Genomic DNA, 24,135 nt, shown 5'->3' on the forward strand with positions numbered 1-24,135 from the left:
TACTGCGAATACATGCTTGCTTCGACGTGTTGGAATAAGTGCCAGATGAGTATAAAAGGTTATTGTTTCGATATAGGACAAATATTAGTTCTGGAGCAATACTTGTGTAGAATCGGAAAGATTCCGTGACTGGAAGATTTCTTAGTGTTTACGTTATTTAGTATTCTTCTTATGTATTCTTGCAGAAAAACAACAGGAGGCATATGGTGTACTGGTTCTGGTATGGTAGGAAGTGATATGCGATAGAGGAGTGAATTTTCGAAGAAGAACAATGCCAGGAGATCATCTTTATTTTGGACGCTCTAATAATGGTATTATCAGAATGAGGAAGCGGTGAAAGTGCAGGTGAGAAGAAACTGCATCCAATGGCCAGAAATCACGACTTACGTTTGGAAAAGGAGTTAATTAGTATCTGTTATTGGTTTTTATGAAGCCACATCTCGAATTTTTTGATGGCTGCTTTATTCTTGTTTTGTGCTTTCATAGAGAATTTATGAGTCTGTGGATTCTTGTTGCTTCTGGTGTAATGTCCAGCAATCACCTTGTTGTTGTTCATCCCGTTAATAGGTATCTGCTTGGATAATGAAAAAATGAAGATAGTCTTGCAATTTGGGATTTAGCCAATCGAATTTTATTCATCGGTTGAAACTGAATTAATAATGATACAACATGACGGAGCGTCATGTCACTGCGAATTTGTCGAGTTATATGTTAAACAAGGTTCGCTGTTTTCGTCGGGGATTTAGTGATTGTTTATAGAGATATTTTCACGCTAATTTAAGACACAAAGTATATAGCGGATATGAAATGGGAAGCGATCTCCAATTAGTTTTAAGCAGGATAAAGATCAGCAGGATAGAATATCATATTGAAAAGAAATGTGTGTGAATCACAAGTCAGCTGCTTTCAGAAGTGAATGAAATAAACAAATATTATTCAAGAAAAAAAAATGAAAGCTTTTGAAAATGGAACTAAACCTTAGAAATTCAGTGTGCGCATCTGAAGAAAACATTGATTGATTCGATCAGAGTTGCATGTCGGGCGATTGCTTGAAAGGAAATGAAAAAAAAAACTTCCTCGTTCCATCTCTCAAACCAAAATGAATGAAACTGGTTTGTTATTTTGGTGTTATACAATCAGCTAATTATAATTTTGCTTTAAACACCCCACGAAACTCATGAAATATCAGTTTGCATAATGCAATATTTTGAATATTCGTGGTGAAGAAACAAACCAAGTACATTATAATAGCTGATATTTAGTGAGAGTTCAAATCAATAATGAAAAGATTAATAAATATTTCATAATACTTCACGGTAAGCAAACTTCAATCAGGAAACTAAATTCTAACGAAACAAGAGATTCTGACCTGTGAAAAATTTAAAGGAGCAGGTAATAATATGCAGTAAGTAGCAACCACAAGATTGGATAAGGAAACTTCATAATTAGAAAATCATGAGAATAAAATAGTAAACTGAGAAGAGGATATTGAACAAACGCTAGAAAAATATGAACTGCAAAGAGTTGTTGCACTAACAAACCAGGTGATTTCATTTGATAAATCTGTAATTAATTTCAAGACGGAACAGCGCTAGTGTAGGGATATCACTTCATTCATTCATAATATGATTGTAAAGCATCATTTAAGTCCACCTGTGCCTAAACCTATTTCAGATAGCAGTAACTTGTCCTGCTGATATTATGTTCATTGATTAGCTTTGGTTTAAGTGAATTAGAATTATGTTAGAAGAAACCAAGATATGAACCCACTGTATTATATATGTTAAATACGTGTATTTTTTGGCCGGTTTGCTTGTTTTGCGTAATGAAAAAAAAATGAAGTTTACCGTAGGAAAATCCCTGCCACCTCCGTATGAAACTGCTAACTAACCTACTGTTGAAAAATCCTAAAAAATGTCCCACAGTTGGAAACCAGACCTTTCGAACCAACGAACATCGTTTATTAATGCTTAAATGTGCTTTCGTACTTTTTAAATTTCTTTTAAGCCTAGTTTTAGCGAATGGTTCATATCTGCCACACATGCACCCACGCACACACACACATACACACACGCGTGCGCGTTGATCATATAACTAAGTCTAGAAATCCATAGTGTGTATCACTGATTTGGTTTGAACCGTTTCCTTTTAAAAAAAAGAAGCCTGCTTGGCTCTTTATATTTAAGAAACTTAATGGGTGCACCTTTTGGACAACTCGTATAGCAGAGTATATACTATTTTATACTATATTCGGCATGAAACTCTTTGATTCCAATCTTTGAGTTTCTTACTCGGTTTTAAAACAATGTGGGATTTAATATCCCCTTAATTTAATTAATGTTTATATCGCCGAAATGAAGCCTCTTGGCTCTTTATATTTATGTATATTCATATTATTTAACGAAATGGAAGTTTATTTTTCTGTCAAAAGGAGATGATTACATTAATTACGAAAGAGAGAAAGTAAATGTCACATTCTAAGCATTCCTTTGGTATTCCAGTACACCATCTAAGCCTCCGAGCAAGTACGAAAACCTATCCCATCAAAAAACTTACATTATGTGTCACGGTTATTCCATAGAAAACCGAAAAAATGATATCGTTGTGATCAGAACCTGCGCTAGGGTCTTTGCCGCCCGCATGTAATTTCTATATAAGCGCCCCTGTAACGATCCGGGCGTGTGTGGTTCTTTTACGATAATAAAAATGTAAATTATTTGAAATTTCTTAAATAAATTTTGACAGATCAGCCACACGTTGGTTCGCTAAATGTAACGAACCGGGGGTGTTGAAATGGATAATTTTAATCGTTAAAAACCCAAATATTCAAAAAATTCTCAAAAGTTAAAGCAAATTTTGATAAAGCCACTTCACTTTAATCGTTGAATATAATGATACAGGGATACCGACCTGAATTGCCAACAAAATTAAAATGAATTTTAATTAAAGTTAAAATTTATTTGAACTAAAGTTTAAAAAAATCTTACGTTTTACAAGTTACTAAATTCTTAGTAACTTGTAAAAAATTTTAATAATTTTTATAAGTGGAACTATCTTTTAGGAAAATAAAAGAAACTCAAGATAGATGAGAAAATAAGAAAATAATTCAGAAATAATTAGAACATTTAATATAATTATTCAAAAAATAACATCTTTACAGAATAACAGAAAATAAATTAAATTACATAAATATACTTGAATTTTTTTTTATTAAAATTTTAGGGTTTTTGATTTCATATCCACAAAATTAGAAATCATGGTCTTAACGTCTAATTCCGCACATATATCATTTTCAATAGCTATTAACGCCAAACTAACAAGCCTTTTTTGTGACATACTTGTTCTTAAGTAGGTTTTAATCAATTTCAACTTGGAAAAGGAACCGCTCGCTACACTAACAGGTAAGGTTAATAGTATTCTTAAAGCAATTGAAAAGTTAGGGAAAGATAAATTATTGGACACAATAAAATTAAGAATATCGAAAGGGTTTTGAATATTTAAAGAACTATATGACGAGTTAATGTCGAAATTAACACGCTTTTTATATTCCCCGTTGTCTGAAGAGGACAGTGAAGGATAGAGTGTTATTGAGCTATATAAATAAAACTCTGATCATGGCAGGAGGGTAACAGCTATAGCCGAGCCTCATTTAAAACTTCATTGGCTACAGCATTGCCATCCATTATCCTCCAAGGGTAATAATCACCGCATCTCACGATGGATTGTGACCAGGGTCCTCTCCAAGCCAGCTAAGAACTTAAAAAAAAAAAAATTAAAGCTCTGATCATGGCAGGAGGGTAACAGCGATAGCCGAGCCTCAGTTAGAACTAAACGCAGGACGCAGGACATATATGGCCCAGAGGGTGAAGCTTGACGCTTTTCATATTCCCTGTTGTCTGTTTCGGGAGCAGTGATGGGAGAGATTTGTGAACTATTTCAGCTCGCCCTGAGTGGGCAGAAGTGGTTACTCGTCGTTGAGTGTTAGGATGGCTTTCGGTCTTTTATGTTTCCAGTGTTCATTACCGTCATAGTTTCCGGCTTGCTGTATTAGTTGGTTTGGATGCGTAGATGTCTTCATAAAGAATTTCTCTGCTAGGGAGCGTAGTAGAGGAGAGATGTAGGGGATATTTATGTCCCGGTGGATCTGGGTGTTCCTGATGAACCACGGGGCGTTCAGAATCATTCGCAGGCATTTGTTCTGTAGTCTTTGTAGCTTGAGGATGTTTGTCTTGGAGGTATGGCTCCAGGCTGGGGAGGCGTATATAACTGTGAGACGGATCACTGTGTTGTACAGTAGAATTTTGTTTCTTGTGCTTAGTTTGCTGTGTCTGTTGATCAAGCGGTATAGCTGGGCAATAACTTTTGAAGCTTTGGTGCATGTGCTCTTGATGTGGCTGTTGAAGCATAATCGCTTATCGAGAATTATTCCGAAGTATTTTTCTTCAGTTTTCCAGGGAATTTTGGAGTTGAACAGGGTGATGTCTCCTTTGGGGGATGCTCGTCTTCTTGTGAAGAGTATTGTTTTGCTTTTCTGCGGATTTAATTGTAGTCGCCAGTCTTTAAACCATTTTTCTAGATTCAGGATGGTATCTTGTAGTTTTTTGGTAACGAAATATGGTTGGCGAGATCTGAGTAGAATAGCCGTGTCATCAGCATAAAGGACGATGGTGGATGTGAGAGGATTTTGAGGGATGTCTGCCATATAGATGTTGAACAGGATCGGGGCTAGCAGTGATCCTTGAGGAACTCCAGCGAGGATTTTCCGTTGGGTTGAGACTGTTTCATTGATTTTGACTTGCATCCTCCTGTTGGAGAGGTATGATTTGATCAGGTGTATCATGTTTAGTGGAAGGTTAGCAATGATAAGTTTGTAGAGGAGGCCTTGGTGCCAGATCTTATCGAAGCCCTTTGAGATGTCTAGGAAGACGGCTCCAGTGTGTTGATTCCAATTAAATCCTGTGGTGATGTATTCTACCAGTCTATGGATCTGTTGGGTGGTGCTGTGATTTTGACGGAAGCCAAATTGTTCTTGTAGAATGATATTTAGTTGGTTGACATGAACTTGGAGTCTGATGAGGATGATTTTCTCAGCTATTTTACTTAAATTGGATATTGGATAGCAGGCTGATGGGACGGTAATTTTCAGGTAGGTGTGGATCTTTGCCTGGTTTGTGAATTGGGATGATGTCAGCTATTTTCCATGACTGGGAGAGTTAGAACTAAGGCTTTCGGCACAAATTTATATATTAAAATTATGGAAAAAATAAAATGGTGTATTCTGATTAATAAAAAATTTAATAAATTTTTTAAAACAATAAGTATTTATTTACCATTGTTTATTACTTTTGCTTATATTTAATAAATAAATTATGATATTCCCAAAATATTTTGAATATTTTCAGATAATATAGAGATTTTTGATGAATATTTCAATAATGATGTTCTGATATTTGAAATATCTTATAGCATAATAAGGGAGAGTAAATTTGGATCGAAATGGAATCGTGAGGTTTTTTATATATATTATAAATTAACACGAAAAAGGAACTCAGTAATAAGCATTCATTACAAAATAGAGAGTAAAGTCATTGAAACAAAACACCATAAATGGCTCAAGAGAATGGATCCAGTCTAGTCAGGATGGCATGAAGGAACATTGGCTCATTTTATTTTATTTGTCATATTATTATTCTTTTTTGTAAAGGTAGCATCATGAAGAGAACCGTTTTATAATGCGACAGGCATGTCAAGTTATAGAAATACTTTACAAGTAGTTCCATAAAAGCTATTCGTTCTTCTTACCTACGCCATGTAGCAATCAGAAGTATACATATGTGGAAAATAGCTAATCAACCGTATATTTGTAAACGAAAACATCACATTAATGAATTGCTTATCGGAAAATTAAATAAAAAATGTAATAAATAATTTTATATAATATTCGTGTAATTCTATACAGTTGGGGGAGGGAGGCTATTTTGTACAGACCGGGAAACCATAGATATTATAGGCTCTAACGTTTTCCAGTTTCAGGTTCTACTAGATCACTTGTCTTTTTAATATTTATCCCGCACATGAAAGATACACAACCTGCAGCACATCAGTGACATGGGTGAGGTGCGGATAAGGATTAAGAAAAAATAAATCTATTGACAATTTTCTTATAGAGCTGGAGGTTGTGGTTTTGGGGAAACACATTATGAGGAAGGCTGTTCTGGAAGACAGAGGTACATAGAATAAACGAGGAAGAAATATTAGAAGCAGGTTCGGTGTGTTTGCAATTGTATCGAAAAGGAATATTAGGCAGTTGCCACTTCACTGGAGCAGTGGCCATGGAAGTACCTGTAGAATGACATAGAATAGAGAGCTGAAATATCTGAAGTATCTGCGAGATAGAGGTTAAAGTGAGCCTATGAGGGAAGGGTCATCTATGAGCAGAATTGCTATTCTTTGGACAGCTTCAAGAATTTTTAAGGACGTTTTAGGTGCACCAAATGTTTGAACAGGTATCTTGACAAGTCACTTAAGAAAATCAGTTTGCAGCAGCTAGTAATTAATCTAATTCACTGAATGTGAGGCTTAGTCATTAAACTATACGTAACTAACTAACTAACTATACGTAATTTCAAGGAAATTACGTATAGTTGTACAAATCCAAATGATGTACAAATCCAAACGAACGCACTACCTGGGAACATTTACATTTTTGTAAGTTTCTGAGTATAAAATGTCGATTTTTTTATGAACACTGTTCTTGATTTGATTCATAGGTAAACTGAATCTCTTCGAAGAATAGTTCTCTGTATTCCATAATAGCGCTATGTTAGTATGTGGAAACGACGATAAACATGGGAGACGATTATCAATGTCATTTGCAATTTTAAGTCTTTCAAACAAATGTAATTAAGGTTATTAGCTAGTGTATTGTGTTTGCTAATTTTTCTTTTCTTTTTTTTTTTTTTTGAGCGTTTTGAGAGGAAGTACTTTTCCATCTGCTTATGAGAACATAAAACCGGGTCAAACAAACATGCTTGAATAGTTACAATATCATGAAACTCACGACAGTCACCATGACTTCGCTAAACATATGATTCAGGAGTATACATGAAAGCAAAAGAACAAATAACCGAAACGCATAAAAAATATAAACGCAATGCAATACTGAAATAGAGAGAGACAACACCTCATTGAAAAATGGGGAAAATATTATATACGTATATTTGTTTAATAATGAACAAACATTTTGACGATCCTTCAGTTTTAACGAAAATAGTAAAAAGTCAAAGCACAAAGTCCAGATTTAGTTACAAATTCTGAAAAAGAGTAAACGAAAGTGTCATTCAATTAACAGAAAAATCATGAATACCATTAATATAAATGTGTTTACTGTTTCTGACTAAAACAATAGAAAACAAAGTCGTCATCCGTGTATCATATAAAATCGCTGAGATGAATGAATAGTGCCTTGAAGTTATTTCTAAAAATAATATTAGATAGATGTCAGAGTATTATAAGAAAACTGTACTGAAGAGCTATATGGATTTCAGAATTAAGATAAAAAAGCACAGCCAATACAATAGTACACCTCTGAATGATAAGCTAAATATCAAGTGCTTTATAAAAACAGGTATACTTGACTACTTCATCAATTTCGAGAAAACATTTGAAGCTGTTTCTAGTGAGAACTCCATTGGGATCTTAGAAAGCAATCGACCGTACTCAGAGGATTTAAGGATAACAAGAAAACTATACTCGGCGCAATATGAAGTATAAATAAGCAACTCATTTGCAAAATAAAAAAAGGATAAATATAAAAATAAGAAACTCACGATGATGCGTATTATCGCTATTGTTGTTTGAGATCTCAGATGCCACGTAAGTAATAGAACACAAAGGGCATCTTATTTGACGGAAGAAACACAATTAATCTACGATGTGTGAACTGTGCAATGCTAATCACAAAGAATGAGGAGCATCTGCAAGATATAATTAATAAACTAACAGACAGCTGAGATGAATTTGATTTAAACATAAAATCCGAGAAAAGAAAAACAAATCCCAAATAAAGGAGTACATAAAAATCAATTGAGAAAAGCCATCAGAAAGAATGGAAAGATATGCCCAGGAGGTCTAATTACATGTGGCGCAAAAATAAACAAGGAGGACAATAATAATACGCACACTCAAGCTAGATTGTCTTTTCTTAACATAAAACAAATACTAACTAATACAAAATTAATGTAAATAGGAAACGGATAACTTTCCTTGTCTATTAAATGATAAGGCATACTTCAAGAACGTGCACTGTTGGAAAAAAGTGACGGAAAATAATATTGAAACTATGGAAATGTGATCGCTCAGAAGAATGCAGCTTTGGTTGAATGGGGGGGGGTGGAATTACAAACAACCTTTTGAAAGAAAAAATAAAAAAGAAAGAAAAAAAAAGAAAAGAAAAGAAACAGAGAAAAAATACACTTACTGATTGTAGCTGGAAGAATTGAAATAAATTCTGAAAACATACCCTTAAAAAAAACAAATACACCAATCACAGACAAACTACAAGGACAAAGACGAAAGGTCGACCTACTTATCAATATGAAATCAAAGAGCATTAAACAGGCAAAGATAGCATCGAAATCTTCAAGGATAAACATTCCGGTCAACCCGAATATTATTCACATAATAACATGGCCGTCAATTCTGAATAATATTCAGAACAGTGTATCCGCTAAATACTCTTCAAAACATTTTCATTCGTTTTTAATACCCTATTAGATTTTTACGAAGTTCTTAACAGCATTCATAAAAGTGTTCAGTTAAAGATCGTTCAGAGTTGGTAGGGTAGTAGAGGCTTCTAAGAAGAGAACACTTTATCTATCCTTTCTATGTGTTTAACTTCCAGTTGTCATCTTCTTCAAAACCTCGTCCTTAATAAGTTTTAACAGATAAAAGCTTGGTATCCTTCAAAAAAAAAAAAAAACATGGTTTTTCAATAACAAAATAGCAGTTCCCGAGTAGAACTAAACATTCAAACTGCATTTATCTCTATAAAATGAATACAAGGTAGTGCTTTAACTAACGTACTTTGGTATATACTGCAGTCAGTTTGTCTTTAATATCTGCCGTAACGAAATTCCGAAAGTGCATTTACAGCTGCACACGAACTCTTCTGCATACCACTTATTCCACTTGAACTATTACTGCCTCACGTTCGTGTTGGTATCAATACAGAATCTCTCAGCTTGCACAGTTACATTTTCGGGGCTTCGTTCTGAAATGCGTTAATTACAATCTACGCAGTAATAAAGATAATAATTACTAAACTCGGAGTGGAAATCCGATCGATTTGGCAGTGAAGTTTTCCATTTCGCAGAAGGTTTCTGTTAAAGGCGTAAAGTATAACTGTTAAAATTAAATATAAAAATTTCTTTTATTTTGTACGATAAAACAAAGTCATCAGGAAGGTGCAAGTGCGAATTTTATTATATGAAATCTGATTAAAACCTATCGAGATTGAAGTTGTGAAAATCCAAACGATGTAATTACATGATCTGGAGTTTAATTCCCGAATAACGGCTTGTCTTTACACGTGTTGCTTGGTCTTAACTGCCTATAAGCACTGATCAAATAAGGTATAAACTAATTTTTAAAATCAGTAATAACAGAGCTTTTGTTGCTATCAGGACCGGATATAGGTATAAGCTTTAAAAAAAGCTACAGTTTAGGACCTAACATTACATGAATCCTTCGTTTCGGTATAGATCATCGGTTCCTAACCCGTGATATGCGTATCCTGGGGATACGTGCTGGGCCGTTCAGGGGTACACGAAAAATAATCAGTGATGTCGAAAATGGCCTCATTTCCACTATTTTACATTAAGATAGGCACTGAACAAAAGTGACAGTATTTAAAACAGCTATTTTAAAACAAGGGTATGATTTATAGAAACAGGTTTAAAGGGGTACACAGGTGGAAAAAGGTTGGGAACCACTGGTATAGATAATCTAAAATTTACCCAGTAGAGGAGGGACCTCTTAAAAGTTATAGCTTGGGGCTACACTTGCCTTAAATTTGATATTGGTTGTTATGAATTCTCCAATGTTAACATTTCTTTAATATTTTGCAGTTGGAGATTTTTTCACAATTGAGCAGGTTAGAAAAAAAAAAAAAAACAGAAATCACACAGAGCTCTGTCTGCTAATCTAGCATGGGATGTTCTGCTTGCTGCAGCTGATAACCGATGACTGTACAGGAGCATCTTCATAGTCAAGTTTTCATTCGTCTAATGCTCGCAATTTCTCGCATATTGTATTGTATTGAGGAAGCACTCCATTCAGAAGGGAAGACAGAGAGAGAGAGAAAGACAGAGAGAGAGAGAGAGAGAGAGAGAAGAAATGGGAACTTCAGACCCTGATAAAGTAAATTCATTTCCAGTAACTGAAGAATGTCGGAATATAATTCTCTTTATAAACTTGTGGGGTTCAATGAGTCATTACTGAATACTGACTGCATTAATCCTCTTATAGAAATAGAAGTATTAGGCAAATATATTCTGATAAATTTAATTATTGCAGCAGTAAAACTGATTTGTGTTGAAATGGTCTACAATACATCACTTAATTTATCAAACTTTGAATTGTTGCTGAGGAGAATGATTTTTATGCAAGTTTCAGAAAACTACTAAGCACCTACTGAATTCGTTTTTGTCCATCTGCTTGTCTTTTTCTTTCTGTGTGTGTCCGTATGTGTTACTTTTTAATCTGACTGTAAGAATGCTCACAAAAGTCGACAAAGGAGTTCGAAATTATTTTACGAGCAATGATAAATAAACATTTCATAACTTAAAAAAAGGCTGCACTGTTCATAATAAACTGTATTACATAAGCAAAAAAAGGCTACATATTCAATTACTGTCACAGTAATGGCATCATCATATTAATTTTGTTATGATGACTGTTAATTTCTAAATGGACGTTATTTAATTTATAAACGAGTAATCCATATTTAACACTGGACAAATTCAAATTCACAATGAAACCTAAACCAAATACAAAGTTTACAAAATGGTTAACCCTATTTGTATAGTTAGTTTGTCTGCTTCCACCCCAAAGGAAACACTCTACCATCGTCGTATGATACCGACTAACTCACCCTCAGTAGAAAAGCCCTTATAATGAATCGGCTAGTCTCCTTAAATTAAATCCTAAATGCTCTTTAAACGAAATTCGACCTTTGAGTGGAATCCTCTGGGATTCGATCTAAAGCTTATTGGTTGTAAAGGAAAATCGCTGCCTACTGGGCCGTCTTGGTCAGCATGTATATGCTACATCCAAAAAAAAAGTACCGTGAACAATTCATTCCCAGAGAAGCAAGAAAATCCAAAGATAATATGCACATGCCGATGGAACTTGGATAGAATGATATATAAATTACTTAACTGCAAAGCATAAGGAAGTCGCTGAAAATTTTGGACTTTGTATTCAAAATGATACCTTGTCTGTTTTACTCTGTTTAAACTCTGTTTGTATGGTGTTTAAGCTCTGACTCTCGTGTACTACAGATAGTACATGAGAGTCAGAGTTTAAACACCGTTCGGAAGTGAAAGCGAGCAAGAGAAGGTGATAAGAAATGGTCATGAGCTATAACTGGATATCTGGCTTCACCTAGATTTCGGTAAAACACCATTGTAGCAACCATTCTACCAGTCAGTTGAATTAAAACATGTATGGGTTCGAATGAACATTTCAATATCCTACAGTATTCTTGAATACTTACATAGGAGATGATCAGGAAAATAGAGAAAGTTGATGGTATCCTATATAAGTATGCAAGAATACTGTAATGAATCTGATTAAGGAACTTTGTATTTATGGACTATTTGGCCTAAAGATATTAGTATATTTATAGTCTCCGTAGCAAATACGATGCTCTTTGGTTGGAAAGCTCTAGGTTTTGAATCCCATCTGGAACGAGAGTTTTTTTCAGGAGAACACACTTCAATTTAGACACAGAAATGTCTATTTAGGCATAATACTAATGTGGGAAGGTCGTATACTTTAAAACAGGGGTGTCAAACTCAAATTGGACTGAGGGCCATTTGCTATAAAACTGTATGTCAAGTAGGCCGCAAAAAATTTTCGACTAAAAAAACCTGCACTAATTATAATCGAAAGGAATTGAAAAAATGAGTATAAATAAATTGGAAAATTAATAACAAAAATTTTATTTATTCTAAGCATTTGTAGACACAAAATAATATTATAATGATTAGGACAACAACAACAACAAAAAAATAATAATAATATAAAGAATATTTTTATTATATTAATATTTACAATAGATAGCATTTAATCCAAATTAAAACGAAATTAAATTTTATTTAAATAAACCAAATATTTATATATTTATACATTCTAAAAAAAGTATAAACTCTCATTAATAACCATCACAAAAATTTACAGAGTGTCCTGTTAGTTTGAAATTTTTTGTCTTTTCGTTGAAATAAAATACTTCTATGTTTTTTTTGGCGGGGGGAGGTGAGCCTGTATTTTGAATTTTTAAAGGAATTTTTAAATGTTACTGAAAATATTTTGTATATATGCAAGTATATATATATATATATATATACTTGCATAATATAATTATACTAATTTAATTTCAGTATTTTATTTTTTTCCCGACACTTGACAACGTTTATTATTAACCAGCCTGTCAAAATTTGGACTCAAAGATTGTGAGCATACGATCTTCATTATGGGAGAGAGGTTGACGTCGGTTAATCTTGATCTGTGAGCTGTTTTGTTACCTTTCATACATGAGAATAATTGTTCACATAAATAGGTGCTTCCAAAATAACATAGAATAATTGCTGCAAACTTTTTTATTTCCGGATATTTTTGACCTAAATAACTGTATAATTTTGGTACACCAACTTCTTGGTATTTCGCTTTTAGAATGGAATCATTTTGGAAATCAATAAGTTCCATTTGAATACAATAGGAGCTTTTTCGAAATTAAAGGAAACAGGAGAAAGGAAAAAAGCGAAAAAACTTCTTCTTGCTCCTTGAAATCTTTAAATAGCCTATCACATTCTTCTTTTATCTTATCTAGTTTGGGACAATATTGAGAAAAGGTAAAACTTTGATTCTTATTTTTCAGCTGTTCACACATAGGAAAGTAATTTATAATATTCTATTTTAAATTATTTTGAAACAAAACTAACTTACATCTAAAACGTTCCAGTGCATCATATATGTGTGTTATTAACTGATCTTTCCCCTAAAGTTTGACATTTAAATCATTCAAATGTCCTGTGATATCAACTAAGAATGCCAGATCTTGTACCCACGTCTGATAATTAAGAAATGCAACATCATGATTTTTCATTTCTAGGAACAATTTGATCTCCTCTAAAAGTAAAAAAAAACTTTTTAGAACCTTATGACAAGATAACCAACGAATCTCTGTGTAATAAGGTAGCCCTTCAAATTCACTCTCCAAGTCTTTTAGAAATTGTGAAAACTGGCGGTGATTGAGGCCTCTGGATCGGATGAAGTTCACGGTATTTGTTACAGGCTTAAGTACGCTGCTCATTTCCAACATTTTGGAGCACAGAACCTGCTGATGAATAATGCAGTGGAAAGATTGCAGTTTTGGAATGTCTGGATACATTTCCTTTAACTTTGTTGCAAGTCTTGACAAAAACCCTTTATTTTTGCCTGTCATTGATGGAGCACCATCGGTTGTTGCTACTACGAGCCTGTTCAGAGGAAGTTGATATTTTTCAAATATGCCCCACACGGCTTCAAAAATGTCTTCCCCTGTAGTGGTTCCATGAATGGGAATCATTTCCAAGAACTCTTCAGTAATATTCATACTGTCGTCGCAAGCCCGAAGAAACAAAGCAACTTGAGCCACGTCGTGAATATCGAAACTTTCGTCAAGTGCAATTGAAAAGTACTGTACGTTTGCGGATATTTCTTGCAACTGGTTACGCAGATTATCTGCCATTTCGGTTATTCTTTCAATCAAAGTATTTTTAGACAAAGAAATATCGCGAAATACTTGCACGTTTTTGGGACATACGTTTTCGACTGCTTTTATCATACATTCCTTAACCAAGGAGCCATCACTAAAAGGTTTGGAATGTTTTGCCAATAAATAGCTGATTTCATAACTGACTCTCACTGCTGATTCATTATCTTTCATAATTTTTGAAAATACTTGTTGTTGACTTTGAAGTGAATTCTTCATACTTCTTACTTTTTCTTCTCTCAGTTTATCCTCAAAGCGTGAATATTGTTTTTTATAAATTTTATCGTAGTGCCTTTTTATATTATATTCTTTGGCAACACTAATTGTTTCGTTACAAATAATGCACACAATTTTGTCCTTTGTTTCAGTGCAGAAGTAATTTAATTCCCATTTTTCTTGAAATTTTCTCCTCTCATCAGCAATTTTTCTTTTTCTTGTTGGCTTGGAAAATGACATTGCCTCGGTGAATAAATATAGTATTAATATTATTAACAATTTTTATAAAAATGTTTGAATAAAACCGCACAAAATTGTAGACACTATAGCAAATAAAAATAAAAAATAATAATAATAAAAGGGATTCTCTCACTGCTAGATTGTCGTTGAATCGTGTTCTGCGCAATGACTTCAAAGATCACTGATTGACTGTAGCAGGCAATTATAAACTCATAGCTGAATTCCTATGAGTGCTTATGCTGCGCGTCACGTGAACAGCTGCTAGCCAAGAGAATTCAATTTTTCAGTACGCTACCAGCAGCGTGCAGTAAATTAACAATGAAAGCATAAATATTGTTTACGACTGATTAGGATCGGATCTAACATTGAAATTAAGATATAAATTTTTATTACTGCAATTATATTATAGCAGGTCGTTGCATCCATATTATAACTATAAATGTCGTATGAAAACGAATAAATCGATACCGTATTTACTCGAATATAACTCGCACTTTTTTCCCCAAAATTAAAGCTAAAAAATCATGGTGCGAGATATATGCGGGGATTTTTAGAAATTAAAGTTTTCAGAAAAAAAACTGAAAATGGGGATGACCTACCAAGAATCTCCTCTTCTTTATAGCTACTTCCGGCCTCCAGAGGGTTTCTTTGTGTGCATTGTCAAAGTCATCTATCCAAATAGCGCCATCTTCTTTCCCATTATTCCAAGTAAAAATTACAAGATTTTAGATACGTAATGAACATCCTTCACGAATGTCTGAGAAGTGAAAGCAGAACGTGAAATAGGCTGCAGTAGTAGGCCAATAGAGATAGAACAGCTATGAAGATGTGGATATGATTGGTGCGGCATTAACAAAAGATCGCGTTATCAAAACACAAAGTCAAGCCGACATTTTTGAGCTGAAACGTTAATTCTCTTCAACCAAATTCCATAATATCTGAAACTATCTCAACAATGTTCACTCTATATGTCTTAGTTTTAACACGTTTACAAATTTTATTGCAGCTTTGTGTTTGAGTTAGTGGGGCACTCACACACATCTAACTGAAAACAATAGATTTTAGTTAGATACTGTGTTTGCCGGCGAAACATATGGTTTTGCTTAAGTCTAAACAGCATGGTTAATGTGAGAGAGGACATGTGATTCATTAGTTAGTGCCGTTTTTATACCAGTTGTCTCTAATTGCAGTTGGGGAAGGCATGTTGTTAACCGTGGGGAGCGAGTTATTGTTCTGACGTGAAAGTGGTTAAACTTTATTTTTGTGTGCGATGTACAGTACATGCAAAACCTTTAATTTCTTTTTTTTATAAAGTAAAATCAGGGTACAGGGGTGTGAGTCATATGCGAGAGCGAGTTATATTCGAGTAAATACGGTATTTCTGTTTTATTATAAAAAGCAATCATCATTTTTTTAAATCTTTCCTTGAGGCGTCAGGGGCCGAACGAAATTGCTTTGGGAGCCGCCAGTTTGATACCCCTGCTTTAAAGTCCTCTAAATGCCGATTATTATTATTATTATTATTATTATTATTATTATTATTATTATTATTATTATTATTATTTTATTGGTTTATTTAGCGTAAGTATATAAATAACCCGAAGCTTACTGTAACAATGTAAACATTTCTGCTCTGACGATATTGATGGATTTCTCCACCTTAATGTTTCCCGTCTACAGTATATCATTGTTGTGCTGCCTGGTCCATGATATAACTTTTCATTGGAATAATACAAAATGCTGAATTGGCTCATCCAACTTGACCTATCCTTGGTCCATTCGACTATATACAGAATGATTTAAGCAGTTAAATGAAATGTTCCTAGAATAAATTGTTTCTCCTTTTAGAATGGTTGAAAGAGAAGTATATCAATATAACATTGTTGGATCTACATACAAATAAATAAAGAAACAAAACATTTTCAAAATTACCTTGCAGAACTGCACGATTACACACTCTTTAGGGCAAACAGTACTCACTCTTCCATTTTGCATATTTCAGAACTCTCCCTGTTTCTTCAAATGTTTCGAAACTTGTAATAATTTATACGATCTTCGCTTAGGATCCAGTTGCAATATTTCCGAAAGCAATATTCAAGAAAGGAACAAAACTAAAAATTCTAATTGCAATAATCTTTGTGATTTAAAAATATAGTAAAAAACTACATCGTGTAAAGCATGACGTTATTTTTTTAAAGTTCCAGCTCAATCATTTATGAGTAGTTATAACATTAGCATGTTGTTTGTGTTGTCCATACAAGGATCTCAAATGACAGTAGTTCATACAGTTGAACTGTCGTGTCTTCACAGAATATTAATTCAGAATATAACCATGAAAAAAGTATTTGATTTTAAATGTTCGCCTGATTCATATACTGCATCAATAAAATCAATTATCAATCTATGTTTATTCACTCATAGACATCTGAGATAGCGCATGTTGCTCTTCACTTGGAAAGTAAGTTGAACCGACGAATATTGAGCATTAGTATTATCAAGATAGCATCTTCGTCACTCAGGATTACTCTTCAGGAAATTGTTTTAAGACTATTATGAATATTTGAGAGAACTTCTCAAGGACTGATATCATCTTCTCCCTTAGGCTTGACGAACCTCAAAAGTTCTTTGCTACAGATGCCAACTTCTTCCGTTCCTTTCTGCCTTTAGCTCTTTCATTCAAGTCATTGATTCCCATCTCAGTTAAGTGTTTTTGGGTATTATCTTCCAAGCGCAGCCGGACCCTACCTGTAGTTTATTTTCCATTAGGCCTTATCTTGAATGCTTGTTTAGCCATTCTCTCTTCACCCATTCTTTCCACATGTCCACGCCATCTCAATCTTCAAGCTCTGATTTCATCATTTAGAAATGGGGATCTGTAGAGTGCATGTAATTCTTGATTATATTTTCTTCTCAGTGTAATGTTATCTTGTCCAAATCCTTAAACATTTCTGAGTATTTCATTTTCAAATATATGCAATCTTGGTGTTATTCTCCAGGTTTCTACTCCATACGAAATAATAGGTCTAATGATAGTCTTGTATATTTCTGTTTTAACTCTCTTTGATAGAATTTTTGAAGATAGTAAATGATGTAGTGAATGATAAGATCTATTTGACGCATGCATTCTAGCATTTCTTTCTGTACTAATTTTATTATCTTGAGCAATCAATGTTTCATGATATTTGAAGGAAGCAGTACTTTTTAAATCTCAGGTACAATGCCGGACTGATCATTTCTCTATTGATTGTCATTTCTGCGTATCTTTAAATATTAAATTTTATCCTAGTTGATTTGTAAACCTGATTTTTTTTCTGGAGCAGTTATGAGTTTTCTAAATGTTATTCTAATGTCTTCAAGAAGGCATATGTCATCTGCATAGCATAATATTACTTTCTGTTGTGTTTGTGTTATCTTCTACAGGTTCTCGAATACATTTTTCTAATGCTAAATTAAAAAGAAATGGGCAAAAGAGCACATCTCTTGCTTCAATACATTCTAAGTATCAAAAGCTTGGAAGCCTGATATAGCGTTTCAAAATTGAGAACTACTTTGGTGTTAGGAAATTCTGATGCCGTTTAGCATCTGATTGGCAAGCCCAGAATTTTAAAATACTTACACTAAAAACGATAACAAATATAAATATTTTTGTGAAAAATAAAAATGAAAAAAAGAAATGCAAACTAATGGAATACGCCTAAAAGCAATCTTCGACTTTAGCAGCACACTAAGACAATATCTGCCAAAGAAAATTCCTACCAGATCTGTAAAATTAGAAGAATTGATTAAAAATGAAGCACCAGTAAAGTTTACATCATGATACTATTTGAATTATATGTAAAGTGATTAGGCACTACTGGCCAAGAAGCTGAACAATAAATGCATTTTATTCCAGTGAATAAAATCAATCACACATTTAAGCAAAATCAAACAACTGTTCGTTATGTTTTACACAGCCCTTGGCAATGTTTTAAAAATAAGAGAGAGAGAGAGAGAGAGGGAGAGAGAATCCTAGTCGCTGAGAGACAAAACAGTCACTACAAACTCTACAAAGGTTTGGTATCTTTAGCCTTTACTTTATGATCTCGAGAAAGCATTCTTCTCCGAACATGATCAGAAATCCACTTTAGAGAATGACTTTGTGTAATCGACTGCGCCCAACGAAGAAGCAGTTGTTGACAAAGGAACACTCAGGCAATGAAATCGAGGACATCGGAGTCCGCGGCCCATTCTCTGAATACATCTCCTACTTTACGGATGATATATTTTCCTGTCATCAGCCTTAAGAGGAAGCCATGCAGTTCGAAAGGAAGTGAGTTTAATGTTCTGTAGTACAAAGTGAATGCAATCTCCTTTAGTATCAGCATTTCTACGGACAGTTGGCTGTGCTTCTTTCGCAACAGTTCTTCGAATACTTTTCAGAAAAATATTTTCCTGAATATTCTCTATCATATGTATCATTATTTATTTTCCTTTTTATAAGGTCTGCTATTTCCAAAGATAAGCATTTATAATAACCGGGTCGCTTTTTGTAGCAATCGATCCGATTGCTTTTCCAACAAAAAAAAAAAAACAAGTTGGCAGTGGTGGGATTCGAACCCACGCCTCCGAAGAGACTGGTGCCTTAAACCAGCGCCTTAGACCGCTCGGCCACACTACCACAGATAGGTATTATTGCTTTTGCAAGATTCTTAATAGTGATGAGAGTGTGTTTGATTTCAGTGTCGTGGGTATTTGCTTGTTTGGTGAATATTATCTAGATTTCTTTCCGATTGTTTTACTCTCAGTTTTGTAATTTTACTTCTTTTGATTTATGCTAGTTTGGTGTGTATACATAAAAGTTTGTTAAAATACGTCAGGCTACGTGCTGAATCCCGGCACTTTTTAAAAAGTTCCGAGAAGGATATCATTACGATTAGAGATTTAGTGCGCTTTGCATTGCATAGTAACAATGCCCCAACAAGTTATTGGGAATCGTATTCAGTTTAAAAAACTAGCATTCTTTCGACACACACACACACACACACACACACACACACACACACACACACACACACACACACACACACACACACACACACACACACACACACACACACACACACACGCAGAGGGGGAGAGAGAGAGAGAGAGAGAGAGATTTGTTGCAGGGTAAGTGACAGATAAGTAGTGACTTCGTTTTTACACCTCCTAAAGTATTAGAGATCGAATGTTCATTGCTCTGTCTTTACTGAGCATTAATCCGATCACGACTCGATTATCGATCTAAAATCTGTGCATCTCATTGAAATAGTTTGCTTTGGTGGCTGTATCCGATCTATTCAAAAACAATTAGGATTACAACTGTAGCATCTGAAACTTCATTTCTTCTTAGTGTTGATGTGGAAGAGCAAACTATCTTTGTCGTTTCGAAGTCAGCAGCTGCCATTGCAACCTGCAATCCTTAGACAAGTTTTTTTCCTACATTAGGAAAACATTTATCTACATTTATATAACATTTAAGATCTCATTAAGTACAAGCTTTAAAATCGAATATACCACTCACATGCATTACTCTTTTGGATTTAACATGATATGTGGATCTTTGCTTGGAGGTTTCTGAGTTGGATCCCAAACCCCGTTAGGATCAAGGAAAACGAAACCGCAGATAACGATATCTACAAATAATGATATTCCTTAAGGCAGTGGTTCCCAAAATGTGCGCCGCGGCACCCTGGGGAGCAGCAGCTTCCTCACAGGGGCGCCGCAATTACAAAATTTTCATAATATTATTTCCTTTTTCAATTCAATGTGATACAATGCGACATCTAGCGGACCTGGTGCAAACCAGTAACTCACTTAGTAATAACTGTTTGCAGAAGTCTCTACAAATGATTACTAGGTGGCGCTCTACAATAATTAAGTTTCTCGATTGTTTTAGTAGTTTCTCGAACTTTCGCAGTACTTTGTGTTCGTACATAAATAGCTGTCGGTTTCGCGCGGTCTTAGTGTTGAATTAGTTTTCGGAGATTGTATCAACTGAATATTGTTGTGATTTAGTCAAGTGAAGTTTTTGAAGTATTTCTTCTCGTATGTATTTTTAAAAATGGATCGGTTTTTACTAAACAGTAATAAGCGTTGTGAGAGAGAAAATAAAGAGGGCTCATCATCAAATAGTGGCAAGAGTGTGAAGAAGCGTAAATATCGAAAACATGATGACAGTTATTTAGACTTTGGTTTTACGTCGACAGAAGTCAATGGTGAAGGGAGGCCGCAGTGTGTACTGTGTATGACAGTTTTGGCACCAGAGTGCATGCTACCAAGTAAGTTGAAACGCCATTTAGAAACCAATCATCCCAGCATGATTAGTACATCTCGTGACTACTTTACCAGAAAGTTAAAAGAGTTAATTCAAGAAAAAGGTGGTTTGCATAAAGCATCAATACTAAGCAATGCTTTGCTAGCATCTTACAAGGTGGCACATAGAATCGCAAAATATAAGAAGCTTCATACCATCGCAGAAGAATTCATTCTTCAGGCTGCCGTAGATATGGTGAACATTATGATCGGTGAGTCTGCTAGGAAGCTGCTTTCAAAAGTGCCTTTTTCCAATAACACCATCAGTTGCAAAATACAGCACATAGCGGAGGACCTCAATGATCAATTAATTGAAAAAATAAAAGGGAAGGAATTTGGGTTGCAGCTGGATGAGGCCACATATAATAATAATGATGCTCACTTGATTTGCTATGTACTGTTTATAGATGGTAATAACATTGTAGAAGACCTTCTCTTTTGAAAAGTATCACTGCTGGTGATAAGGCTCAAGACTAGTTCGAGATCCTTGATACTTTTATATCCGAAAATGAACTAAGTGCGTTGGTGTCTGTACTGATGGTGCTCGTTCTATGTCCTGCTGTTATGGAGGATTGCAGGCACTTATTCGAAGCAAAGCCCCTGATGCACTGTGGACCCATTGCGTTATTCACAGGGAAGCACTCGCGTCAAAATATCTGAGTCCTATATTGAACCAGGTCTTAGAATATGTAGTGAATGTAGTAAACTTTATAAAAACTATGCGAGGATATGAGATCCGAGCACACGTCTTTGTTATACTACAGCACTTCGCGGTGGCTCTCTCATGGTAATGTTTTGTCTCGTGTGTTTGAACTGCGACAGGAAATTTATATTTTTCTTAAAGAGGAAGACCACAAGTATACCGAAAAATTTTGTGAATGAAGATTTTTTGGTAAAACTAGCGTACCTATATGATATTTTTGAAAAGATGAATGCTCTGAATCTCTCCCTGCAGGGATGCAACATGCACCTTTTTAAAGTCGATTGAGAAATTTTTAGCTTTTATAACAAAAACTAAAACTATGGAAAGAAAAATGAATGAAGACAGAGGCAAAGAATGTTTCCCCTTGTTGCAACAGTTTTTGACCTCCAATGGAGTTGATTTCTCTCGAGGTATGAAATCCATTTTTGAAGAACACTTATCACAGCATATCACTTGGTTTGAGAAATATTTTCTCATGAATGAGAAAATGAGAATATCAATAAATTTGCATGGATTCAAGATCCATTTAATGGCAGTGCTCTATCTGAATTTACTACTGCAGAAGAGAATCTGATTGAGTTGCCTTGCGACAATACGTTAAAAATAAAATTTAGCAGCATAGAATTAGTTGAATTTTGGATATCAGTAAAAGATGAATATCCCCTTCTGAGTGAAAAAGCTCGGAGAATTTTAATTCCATTTGCGACTACTTATTTGTGCGAAGCTGGATTTTCAGCGATCGCTGTGATAAATACTAAGTATCGCGCGAAAATCAATGTGGAAAAAGAAATGAGAGTGGCTGTGTCCAGTTTGTTTCCAAAATTTGAGAAAATATCCGGCGATCAACAGGCTCATCAACCCTACTAATGATAATTAGTTGAATTTGTTCAATTACTTTTTTTTGTGATTAATACGTGTTTTATTTATTTTTACCTAACCCTTTAATTTAAAAAAATTATTCGCTATTTCGCAAAGTGTATTGTTAGAATTTGAAATGGGCGCCTTGGGAAAACCTGGATTCAGCAAGGGCGCCGAGAATCGAAAACGTTTGGGAACCACTGCCTTAAGATATATCGTTATCTGTTTTTCCCTATACCAATTACGAGACAATAGTTAAGTGATATTCTAGTGGCAAACTTCGTGTCACAGAGAGAATAACAACAAGATTAAAACTGTGGCAGTCCAGTCTAGTCAAGATTCATAGAGAAGTCGTTCTTTCTCGAATCTACCTATCTTACATATTTCTTCAGAATGAGGAGTAATTATATGCGATGTGTGAGTTCCGTGGTTTTGTTTTAATGATCATACATATTTTAATGGACTCCCGTCATTTCGTCAATTGTTATGCGTTTTTAAAAATCTTCCTGAACCTTATACTGTACATCAGCAGGTAAGTTTCAAGTGGAAAAACCCAGCAACCTCTGCATGAGATCGCTTATTCACCTTCATTCCAAAACCTTCAACTGAAGGCCGCTCACCCTATCTTCCTGTAAACATTATTTTACGACACTTGGCCTGTGACCTACCGTTTTATCCTGTTACATGAAGGTCAACATTCATTAACAAAGCACTTACTATTCAATTCTTACATTCTTACATGAGCAGTCCATGTGTTTTCGTCCCTCAAACTCGCCTTCAGTCAGCAGGAAATAACAGTGGAATACCATTCTACTGGTGTTAATCCTGTTAATCCTCCATCGATCCATATAGGTCAGGTGTTTCCGGCCATATGTACACTGACTTGATGTTTATGTTTATTATACCGTTTTCGGTATATCCAAGAAGTAGCTATCCTAGCAGAGCAATGAGTTCCAAGATACTGTCACCAGTAAAATCAGCACAAGCTAACACGTCCCTTTTGAAATCACTTAGGTGACGACCTTTGTCCAATACCTAGTATCGTCTGTTTAAAGCGGTGCCTACCATGGATTTTACTAGTTGGCATTGCTACAAGTGGATTTTAATTAACATGAAGATGATCTGTGATATAAATCGCTATTATGTTTTTAAACTACATTGACTGTGCATATATATAGGTATCGATAAAAGACTTGTCAGTGACGTGAGGAATCTTTATCTGCTCTCTTTCGATTAAAGGTGAGTTAGCCGGTCTCATACAGAGGTCGGGTTTTTTCAACCGGAAAATTCGGGTTTTTCATCCCCAAGAACAGTAAACCGGCCCGTGAACACACGCATCTACAGACATAGAACAAACCGGGAGGCATAAGGCTGACCACCTTATCCTCGATACGGTAGCGGTTAAGTGAATGGAAAATTCTCGACCCCGCAAGGTAAAAGAGGAGGGAAGGAATAATAATAAGAAGAAGAAGATAAAAGACTGGCCAGAATTGTTAAATATACGGATTAAAAAGTAATCTTCTTAGAATAGAATTCCTAAATAAACTCAGACTTATAATTTGTTAGCCATTGTTCTGTGACCAGCATGTCCTTTACGCTTTCTATTGTACTGAGTTTTTTTTTTTTTTTTTTCAGTTTCATCATTTCAAACAAACTTCCTAACTGCATATCTATTTATCCTTTAAGTCCTTCGAATAGTAAGTGTGAATGATATTTTCTCTCGTCTTAAAACGTACTGTTAGCAATTTGA

At 34.7% G+C, this 24,135-nt stretch overlaps 1 non-coding gene across 1 annotated transcript; it reads right to left on the reverse strand.

The window, feature by feature from the left end:
• Positions 1-19,066: 19,066 nt before the first annotated feature.
• Positions 19,067-19,148, reverse strand: TRNAL-AAG (transfer RNA leucine (anticodon AAG)). The gene has a single exon. It is a non-coding gene; the product is annotated as a tRNA-Leu (tRNA).
• Between the last annotated feature and the right edge of the window lie 4,987 nt (positions 19,149-24,135).

This window comes from Typopeltis vanoorti, chromosome 4 (genome assembly GCF_054136105.1).
Source record: "Typopeltis vanoorti isolate ZY-2024b chromosome 4, IOZ_Tvanoo_1.0, whole genome shotgun sequence".
Taxonomy (NCBI): domain Eukaryota; kingdom Metazoa; phylum Arthropoda; class Arachnida; order Uropygi; family Thelyphonidae; genus Typopeltis; species Typopeltis vanoorti.